Raw genomic sequence first — 10,789 nt, forward strand, 5'->3', positions numbered from 1 at the left:
TTCTGTCTTTTTTAAAGACAAAAATTTTTGAGGCGAAATACCCAAAAAGAAGTTTGCAAAAAATGAATCCGCCTCAACAATATAGAACTTATCTACAATTTTTTAATGTTATGCGAGCCCTCAGCCACTGCGAAAGAAAAACCCATTTGCCAGTTTCGTTTTCAAGTATTTGTAAAAAATCAACTAACTGTGAAGTGATGAATTTTTTAAGATATGAAGCCATAAGGAAATGTCGCTCAGTATAATTACTAGGCAAGGCACTTCGGCTCATCACAGCCCATTCTTCATCTAAATACCCGTATAATTCTAGAGCTTCTAATTGGCAAACGTACGGGAAAAGAACTGTGAGCCACGTTAAATTAACACAGCTACAACAGCTGCGGCCCAGTCAGTTTCACAGCTACCCATAACACATGGGTCAGCATCTATCAACTGTCGGGCGCACAATGCCTTCCATGTATTTTCTTGCGTTCTTTCCGACTGGAAAAACGCAAAGCGAGAAATGGCCGCTAGATTGTCTACATGACTTGAACAAATATTGTTACCGTTGCTCTCGCTCAGCTACACTACGCTATGGGCTGTTAACACGTACCCAAACTTTCCAACTTCTCAGTCCGCACAACAAATAATAGATGATATGATACGAATCCATTTGCATAGTTTCTGGCCGGGGTCTTTTCCGCTCTAACTTAGTTGTTGTCTATATGTGTGTGTTTGGGAATACAAACTAGTCGTTGTAGGTCAAATGCCTCGAGTAGCTCGAGTCGAGTTGAGGAAATTTTCAAACTCTGGTCTTATTCATTCTGGGGTGCCGAATTGGGGGTCTTTTTTCAATGATATCGCTATTTCATCAACTAGTCGCATGTTAATCTGATAGAGGGAGTTGCTTTTCAGTGGTGTAGAAAATTCTAATCAAGTTACCCCCAACATAGTTGTGTGCCAGTTTCAGTGTCGAATATCAATCATTTTTTACGTTCAAAGGCTCGCAATGCGACAAGAATATCGATTAATTTTTTCCGCAAATTTTCCAAGTAGTTTAAAGCGAAATTGCTATGAATGGAGGTTGCAAAGCGTTGAGCAAATAGAGCCCCGAGGCCGCATAACTCCAGCTAGAGACTTGGAGGCTCCTTCCGGCAAATCTTAGCAATAGATTTACGGTGGAAAGAATTATTAGGATCGGCCTGGAATCCAGGTCGATAGTTTAACGAGGCATGTGTGCTTTTGGGTCAGCAGGTGTCTTCCATTTCTGCAGACACTTAAACCGTGCAATTCGCCCCGGAGTGATAAGATCAATTCGGCTGCGATATCGAAAAAAGCACCGCTGTTGTTTCTAATTCAAGTGCCTGTATATTTTTCCTGCAGTTAACCGGCAAAATAGCCGATTATTTCACCGTGAAAACAGATGTATACATCTGAGAGATATACAAATAAATAAGCAGCCAATCGTTCCGGGCCGTTTTTATAGCGTTTGTATGGTTTGATCGAATTTAATTGGAAAATGGTTGTTTTTTTCCGTTTCAAAGCCAGAGCTTCACAACAATGCGCTATTGCTAAGGAGTAAATTGACGACGCAACAATATTCAGTAACAATGAAAAACCCGACACGATCGATCAATCAACATCGACTGCATTCTGGCACAAAATCCAGACCAAACGTGGGGCGCTTCGAGTTACACAAAAAGAATCGGGGCCCCTTTTTGTATACGCAACCTGATTAATCTGGCCACTAAATCCAGAAACTCCAATTAAGTGGCTATTGAGTGAAAAACGCTTTTGCAAACCTCGAGCGACAATTCCAGTCCAAAGTGCTGCGGCTATAAATAGGCGCCGCCAAGAATTATCTGGGTTTGAGGGCTCCTAAGGGTCTGCGACCTGTTCCAAGCCGGTGTTTTACTCTCGAAAATGTCCGTTAGTTAATTTAGGTATTATATAATTAGCTTATTGCCCCCAAACATAGCAAAACTTCACTTTGCATTAGAGCAACAAGGCGCAACAGCGAGTGCGCGTATTAGAACAGGATAGAAGCTGCCAGTGGCTAAGCGCTCTTCTCTGTTCAACGCATTGGCCAGAATTTTTCGATCTTTTCCTTTCACCCCTATTTATGCGCTATTTTCGAAATTTATTAGAATGTTTGAAAATTAGATCTATTTTGATTAATAGGATGCCGATTGCTCAAATCAAAGAAAACTCCTGATCCTGAAAAGACGTAACGTTTTATCACTTGCATTTGCATGGGAAATCAGTTTTCCATGCAGAAATGGCTGACTTGTCATCTGCAAATTTCGTGTGAATCTTTTCTGGATACACCAATCCGGGCAATTTTCTAGACATTTTCAGCTCTAATTTAAAGCAGCAAATACTGAAAATTAGCGCGATCCTAAAAAATCTCTCTTGGAAACTCTTTGAAGAGTAAACTTTTGGCTAGTATCTGGACGACATTTTATTCAATCCATCAATTTAAGCACTTTTCCAAACATTTTCTAGCTGCAACTAATGCAGTCGACTGAAAGTTAGGGAATACTCTGATTCGCTTGCTTCCGATAAATTAGCAAAAACGGGATGGAAAACATAAAATGTTGGCATAATCTTGCACTTAAATGTCTGATATTGAAATATTGCTTTCTGTTTCAAAACTGCTAGAATTTCCTCACGCAAGTTCTGATGACTATACCGAATTTTCAATTCGCTATCCAACGATGCCAAAACGAATTCTGTGGCTCAAATGGTTATTGAGAATCTTCGAAAAAATCAGCGTCATGTTTGAGTCGATTTTACAACTCAAAAAAACGCGCATATCTAGAACTTCTTGAAATCAAAACTTTTTTAGAAAACTGTCAACATTTAGACGATTTTAAGATTTTAACAAGACGATTTAGTTCTCTCCGGAATGATGTAAAAATGAATGTTCATGCTCATTTTGCTTCCGAGAAATGAGCCAAAACGGGACAGCAAACATTAAATTTGAAAAAGCGCACCTTAAAGCCAACAAATGCTTTGGGAGCTTAGAGATTTTGCGAACTCCCAAGAACAAAAACCATTGAAACCCAACAGTAAACCACCATCAAGAACAACCAACTTTAACATCGAAGTAAAATTTGATTGATTTGATTAAATCCAGGAAAAAAACCCTCAGTGATTGAAAAGATGTAACGTTTTATCACTTCCATTTGCATGGAAAAGCAGTTTTCCATGCAAAAATGGTTCAGAACAACAGACTTTTCATAAGCAGATTTCGTATGAATCTTTCCTGGATATACCAATCCAGGCAACTTTCTAAACATTTCCAGCTATAATTTAAAGCAGCAAATACTGAAAGTTAGCGAGATTCTAAAAAAGCTCTCTTGGAAACTCTTTGTAGAGTAAACTTTTGGTTAGTATCTGGACGAGATTTCATTCAATTCCATCAATTTAAGCTCTTTTCCAGACATTTTCCACCTGCAACTAATGCAGCCGACTAAAGGTTAGGGAATACGCAAACACGGGATGGAAAACATGAAATTTTAGCATAATCTTGCACCTAAGTGTCTGATATTAAAATTTCGCTTTCTGGGTCAAAACCACTCGAATTTCCTTTCTCGTGTTGTTATAGCTGAATCGAATTCTCAATTCTCTATCCAACGATGCCCAAACGAATTATGTGGCTCAAATGGATCTTGAGAAACTCCGAAAAAAACAGCGTCATGTTTGAGTCGCTTTGCAACTAAAAAAAAAAACAACCAAATCGAAAACTACTTGAAATCAATACTTTTTTGAGAAAACTGCCAACATTTCCTTATCGATCGTTCACTTTCTAAGAAAGCTATTTAGTTCTTTCTGGAATGGGCGTTTTTGCTGATTTTGCTTCCGAGAAATGAGCAAAAACGGGACGGCATACATAAAATTCTGGCATAATCTTGCTCCAAATTGTCTGATATTCAAATTTCGGGAAATTTGTTTCCATCAAGAAATTGAGGTCTACTTTGGGGAATTACACGCGGTCTGTTCGAATCAAATAAAAATCCGGCGTAATGTTCGATTGCGTCGAAGTTTAACAGTCACTGCAGGAAAAGCCGTAACGTTTTACGAGTTAGAAATCGGTTCCGCATGCAAAAATGGCTCAGGGCTTACCTTTGGAAAGCGGCCCGGGGCACTTACCTGAAAAAGAAAACATTGCTCAATACCGAAAACGGGTACGTTATTGGGAAAATGGGGGCTTCAAAGCGTAGGGCATAAATCAATTATGGTGCAGCGAACCGCATATGTGAATACAAGCCCCTTTATTCCTGTATGTTTTGCAATTTCCATAGCGGATTTATGTGGCAAATACTGTCTTTTCTCCATTTGCCGCCCGTTTTGAAAACAGTATTTGCCGAAACCAGCAATCTGGGTTTACAAGCCCGGAGTGAAAAGAAACTGAGTAAATAAGGGCGGCAGGTCGAATATTTCTGAAACCCTTTCATGGCCCACTCGTGGAGGAGTATTTAAGCACCTGTATTTATCTTGTTGCTTGGGAAGTTTATGATTTATCGTTTTATATTGTTTTAATGTACTTTTAAGTAAATGGCTGAAGAAGGCAGGCTCGCCCTTTTCCAGCAACTGTCCTCACTGGATGGCCTGATTTAAGCAAAAAAAACCTCAAAAAGATTAGTGGGGCAAACAAGAAATAAAGCAAAATTCATTATCGCTTTTATGGATCACGTCCAAGTTCTTGAATAGGCAATTTCCATTTTCGAGGCGTGCTCGCATCCCTTGCCAGAAACCGGAGGCCAGTCTTTGCCAAGTTTTTCAACTTTCTGCCTACATCATCTCTTGAACATGTTCCATCCACTTAATCAATTTGCCAACTGAAGCGTATTTATGGCCCCAAAAATTGATATATTCCCTGCCGATATTAAAACATTCCAGATTTGACCATCCAGAAACTTCCGTCCAACTGACTTGTTTTCCTCCAGAACTGTTGCTCCGAATCGATTTGGTCATTTAAATAATAGATACAGTTGAATGAGAGCGATACACCTGTTAAGGTCCACGTTGACTCGTTTGATCGGTTAGAGAACAGCCAATTAATAGTAGGCACAAAGGAACATTATAAAACTGGAAGTTTAATAAATGAGTTCCAAAGGGGGACGCCGACAACAGTATCGACCTAATTCGATGATAACAATGTAAGCTATTCGATTGGTGGATTTCTGGATTCCAAGTTTGATCGAACTCGTTGAAACTCCCGCTCTCCAGATTTCGGGGGTTGAGAAACGAAAATTGCATGCCAATATCGTCGAATCGGCCCCGGATGACTTCTGGCCGCATTAGGGAGCACGAATCAGCCGATTAAGAGATCACAATTCCTGGATGGATTCATTGGATCATTTTTGCAATTATCTGAAGGCCTAGGGCTACAGCAGCAGTTAAAGCGGTTTTGTTTGCAAGCACCACTCAACGGAATGGGGAGGAAGGAGAAATTTGAGTGGGAAGTGCGTCTCAGGCACCCCAAGACGGGTTTGGATGGGCGAAATACGAGTACAGGTTTCGGGAGTAGAGTGATATTTTCGGGTTAAACTCGGATGATGAGAACTGATGGGTTCGAAACCCGTCTGATCGTGTGGAAAGTTTAATTAGTCTTTGGTTGGAATGTTTGAAAATTCCTGGAAAAGTGCGTAAGTGACAGTATCTGGATGAATTTTTTTGCCAGAGGTTAACTGAGGGATTCAGTTGAAAGTAAAGTGAAACCAGTGAGTTTGAGGAGTGTCTAAGTGAGGATTTTTCATTTCTTGTGTATGTGAACATGTTTTGGAAAATTGCCTGGATGGGTGCAATTGAAGGAAATTTCAGCCAGATATCAAGTGAAGAATGTCTGCTGATGCATAAGCGAAAAGTTTCAGTCGTTTTTTCGATAAAGTGAGGATTTTTTTCCATGGTCTTCCCAAACTTGCAGTCTTTGCTGAAATGAAAAATTGTCTGAACTGGTGGATTTGAGTGAAATTTCATCCACATGCGAATGAAAATGAGCATTGTTTTATACACAGAGTGTTCCCTAAGCACCAGTCTTTAATTCCGGTGGAAGTTGAACTTTAAGTGAAGGTGCAGTTGTTCCATTTTCCCAGCTCAATGAAGTTTCTGGCAAAAATGCAGAACAGACTCGAGTGGCCCATTTCAGCCTATTAAACCAGTCCCCGAAATCGCGTAAAATTCCCCTTTAAACTCCCGCCATTCCAGTGCTTTATTGCACTTTTTACTCACATGACTAGGCAAGAGTGTGTTTATTATCTTGACCCTTCCATTAAAAAAAAACGCCGTAAAAATGAGCATTTATTTAAGCAGGGATGGTGACTCTCTAAGGATTTGAGTTTCCGGTAATGGACGTACCTACCGACGAGCTGAATTTGTGAGACAACTTATTGTCTTGCAACCTAAGTTTCTATTTAATCCAGTTATTTCTGGGCTTCAATATTATTGGCTTCAGCGAAAACCAGGACCATACAGGACTATCTAGGTTTCTCCCATTATCGCGGCCCTTCTTTGGCGGCTCGAATGGGAATTTACATTGCATCAGAGATCCCAAAACTAAGCCCGAAACGACACAAAGAGTAATGGAACACCGAAGACCTGAAAAATGTTTCTGGAAACCGCAAGAAACATTTGAATACCGGATGTCTGGGAATGAGAGATGCCGGTGAAGTCGGAAAATGATCCAATAGAAGTCACCTGCGGGATAATTAAGGGAAACGATGATGAATGGAACGGTGGTATTGTTTTTTTTCCAGAAGGGATTTTTCCAAATGTAAAACTTGCATTCTAATGGAAATTTAATTGGCCAACTAATGGAAAATTCATGAGGAAATTTACAAACCCATCCCTCGATGAATCGATGCGATTTAATAGCCGCAAGTGCCTGTGGTTTGAATAAAAATATATCGCGCCCCCCTTAGTGAATATTAATTGCAAATTTTATTGAAATTCCCGCAGGTGGAAATAGCAGTTAAATATTTCATATCAATGGTACAATGAATCGGTCCGATGTTGTTCCCTAAACGGCCTAAATGAACTTTAAAGCGGGCTGATCCGATCAAAGGGTGCACGGGAGGAAGAGGCCGTGTCTATAATGGCCCGAAAATAATCCATCATGAACTAAAGAATCGAGAGGTAATTCCACTAATGGATGATCCGGGAATAAACTATTTCTCCCAGGTATTAATCATACTTTCGCCTTGGAGTAAACCGGGGAACGAGTGCGGGCGCTTATGATTTTCGATGTAAGGGGATTTATTCATGACACTGGCGAAACGGTATGCAAATAAATCGGCTCTTTTGAGGGAATATTGAAATTTAACAGGTGACGGTTCGTATTTGAGCTAACTGATGTGGGGAAAGGAAATGCCATTGTTTCCATTCTCTGTTTTCCTTCTACTTTTCCTGGTCTGTTAATGGCAATTTATTTTGCCTTGGACTCCTTTTTAGAGGTTAGGAATTTTGAGTGAAATCTTGTGAGGAAAATCTAGCCCTTCAAGTTCTCTATCGAAGTGCTTTTCAAGATTTAACACGGAATGTTCAAGTTTATGTCAAATTTGGCTTTTAGCTTTTTTGAGGTTAGAATTTTTGCAAAACTTTATCCTCAGACGACCGTCACAAGCTCTTTCGTAAAGGTTCTTATGACTGATACGAAAAATTGTGCCCCCTTTGAGATATAGCTCAAAATGTGAATTATTTTGCCCTATTTTGCTTCCGGCTTTTCCGAGGTTAGGGATTTTGAGTAGAGCTTAATAAAGGAATTGTAGCTCGTCAGGCGTTTTATAGAAAAATTACGCGTGCGCAGAGATATTCAACCAATTTCGAGTTTTGACTCTTAAGTTCTTGTCATATTTTGGTTCTACTTTTTTAGAGGTTAGAAGTTTTAAGTAAAGCCAGGTGCGGAAAATGTAGTCCTTGAAGCGTTCTAACCAAATAGTTCTTATGATTGATCGGATATTGTCAACGGTTTGCGAGATTTAAGAAATCAGGAAATGTTTATCCAATTTTGAGCTATGTTTCAAAATGTAATTTTTTGCTGTATTTGCTTCTAGCTTTGGTGAGGTTGAGATTTGAATGATTTTAAAAAATGTAGCTTTTGCGGCGTTTTATTCAAATGGTTCTTACGGGGGTTTCATTTTCAACCAATTTCCAGTTTTGGCTCGAAATGTGAACGCTTTTCTCATGTGTTGTTCTCAACTTTTAGAGGTTAACAATTCTACCTAATACTATCAAGAAACGCTAGTTTAGCGAATTACCTGCAAAAGCATTTTTTACGACTATCCTGATATGTTGAGCACTTTTTAGGATTTGACTCGAACTGTTAGTTTTGCAAATATTTTGCTTTTTACATTCTTAGAAGGTAGGAGTTTTGAGTGAAACGCAAGAGGAGGTTAGAAGTTTTGAGATAAAATTTTACCCTTGATGCGCTTCATCCCACAGGTCAGAAGTATTCAACTAAATTCGAATTTTGCCTGAAAATGCGGACGCATATATTTTATAAATATTTTGCTCTCAACTTTTAGAGGTTAAAAAATGTGCCCCACAATTGATGAGAGAACGATAATTTTCTAAATTTTTTTATCAAAATTGTTGTTACCGTGATCTTGATATTTTAGGCGGTTTTAGAGATTTAACTGGAAATGTTAGTTTTTAGAATATTTTTATTTCACATTTTTAGAGATTAGGAATTTTGAGTAAGCCCAGTGGTGAGAATTCAACACTCAGTACTTAGAACTATCAATATCAACAAATTTGGGATTTTGAAGCAAGATGTTTTTGATGCTTTTGCTATATTTTCTTCTCCAGTTTTAGAGGTTAAAAATTTGCCTGAAATATTATTGAGGAGCGATAGTTTGGTAAATTCTCTAGCAAAATGGTTCTTATTCCGATTAAACTGATATTTTAAGCAGAAAAAGAAGATTTTTAAAGGTTAAGGGTTTTGATTTAAACTCAATAAGGAAAATTTTACTTTTGATACGCGTTATTAAAAAGCTCCTTAGAACTTATCAAATATTTTCAACCATTTTCGAATTTTTGATCAAAATGTGGAAGCTCTTGCTATGTTTCGCTCGCACATTTTAGAGCTTAAAAAATTGCCTGAAACTTGATTATTTAGGAATCAGAGTTTGATAAATTCTCTGGAAAAAATGGTTCTTACGATTAGCCGGATGATTTAAGCGGTTTTTGGCACTGGATTCAAAATGTACATTTTTACAGTATTTTTCTTCTACAGTTTGAGAAATGAACTGCGTACTGAGTTAAGTTTTTTTGAACATTTTCTTAATTGAAAAGTACTGAGGTAAATTCTCTAGGAAAATGGTTCTTCCCATTAGACTGATATTTTAAGCAGTTTTTGAGTTTTGATTCGTTGAGGCGATTTATCAAAATGTTTCTTACAACTGGTCAGATAGTTTCAACAAATTTCGGATTTCGGCGGTAAATTTCGATGGTTTTGCTATATCTTGCTTTCAACTTTTAGAAGTTAAAAAATTTGTTTGAAACTTGACTAACGAACGATAGTTTGGCAAATTCGTAGCTTCTAGCAAATATTTACAGTTGTAGAAATGAACTGAGTACTGAGTTCCTTTTTTTCTGCTTTTATCTGCTTGCTTCTACATTTTAGAGGTTAAGAGTTTCGATTGAAACCCAATACGGAACATTTAGCTCTAGACACGCTTTATTGAAATTCTTCTTACTTCTGGTCGAGTTTTGCCTCAAAATGTGGCAGGTTTTTACACATTTTGCTTTCGACTTTTAGAGACAATTTAGTTCAGGAGCGATTTTTGGCAAATTTTCTAGGAAAGGGGTTCTTATGATTAATTTTATGTTTGAGCATTTTACATTCTGAGTCTTGACTTTTGAAATTTTTTGCTTCTTGGTGAAGAGTTTTGAGTCAAACCCAATAACAAAAATATTGCTCGTGAAAGAGAATGGTTCTTAATTTTTTGAGTTTTTCAGCTACAATTTTTTTATTTGATGCTCTTTTATTCTAACTCGGCGCAACGCAGTTGCTGTTTGCTGTAAACCACACTTAAGTATGTATTTTTGCAATAAATATTTGGCAGCAAATCAAAAGAAGAAACTTGCGCAAATATAGAGGAATAAATAGTAAATATAGGCTAAATTATGGGAATTATTTGGATGACAAGAAGAGATGCCAGAGCTGGAAGATCGAGGATCTAAAACGAAACAAGACATTGATCAAGAAGACATCAGATCAAAAGTTGCAGTTTATTGTCAAGTTATAAAGTGAAACTGGAAAAAAATCAATGATAAGTGAAAACCAGAGTTTCCATTTGAAACTTTAACACTCACATTGATTGTCGGTAAGTTTCACTAGCTTGTCAGTATTACAAAGCTTAACCAACGGCAAAGAATGGCGAATTATTTCGAAAGTTTGTTACTTACCAATGAATATCGTCAAAGGAACAAATAACCAACGTTATGGAAAGCGAACTTTTCTCGTCCGGGGAAAACTGAGCGAACGCGACAGGGTGGCGAGCGAATGTGCGCTACGTAAACTGCAAACTGTATTTATATTCGCGATAACTTTGGCCTGCGCCTGAAGATGGTCTCCGGCTTATCGTCGGCCAATACCAGCTCATTTTCATTGTTTTTAATGATAATTCTCGAATTTTAGCTTAACTCAGCGGGCAATTTTTCTCAATCTGTTTACCCCAATTAATGTGTTTTATGGATTATCAAAATCGTCATCTTTTCAGCAATTTAGTCCTTGTAAGCCCCGAATGACGCAAATTATACTCCAATAAAACAACATTTTCTGAGTATAAATAGATTTATGAAT

At 38.1% G+C, this 10,789-nt stretch overlaps 1 protein-coding gene across 2 annotated transcripts in view; it reads right to left on the reverse strand.

Moving 5' to 3' along the window:
• The window catches only part of LOC109535977 (calexcitin-1), a 43,283-nt gene extending 32,767 nt beyond the window's left edge, over window positions 1–10,516 (reverse strand). For both annotated transcript variants that reach the window (XM_048667569.1, XM_048667563.1), the window contains exon 1: window positions 10,393–10,516. The gene's annotated coding sequence lies outside the window, so the exon portion shown is untranslated. The remainder of the gene's footprint in view (window positions 1–10,392) is intronic.
• Window positions 10,517–10,789: the final 273 nt, after the last annotated feature.

The sequence above is a fragment of the Dendroctonus ponderosae genome, unplaced genomic scaffold (assembly GCF_020466585.1).
Source record: "Dendroctonus ponderosae isolate FM_Combo_2020 unplaced genomic scaffold, Dpon_F_20191213v2 Dpon_F_20191213_1, whole genome shotgun sequence".
NCBI lineage: Eukaryota > Metazoa > Arthropoda > Insecta > Coleoptera > Curculionidae > Dendroctonus > Dendroctonus ponderosae.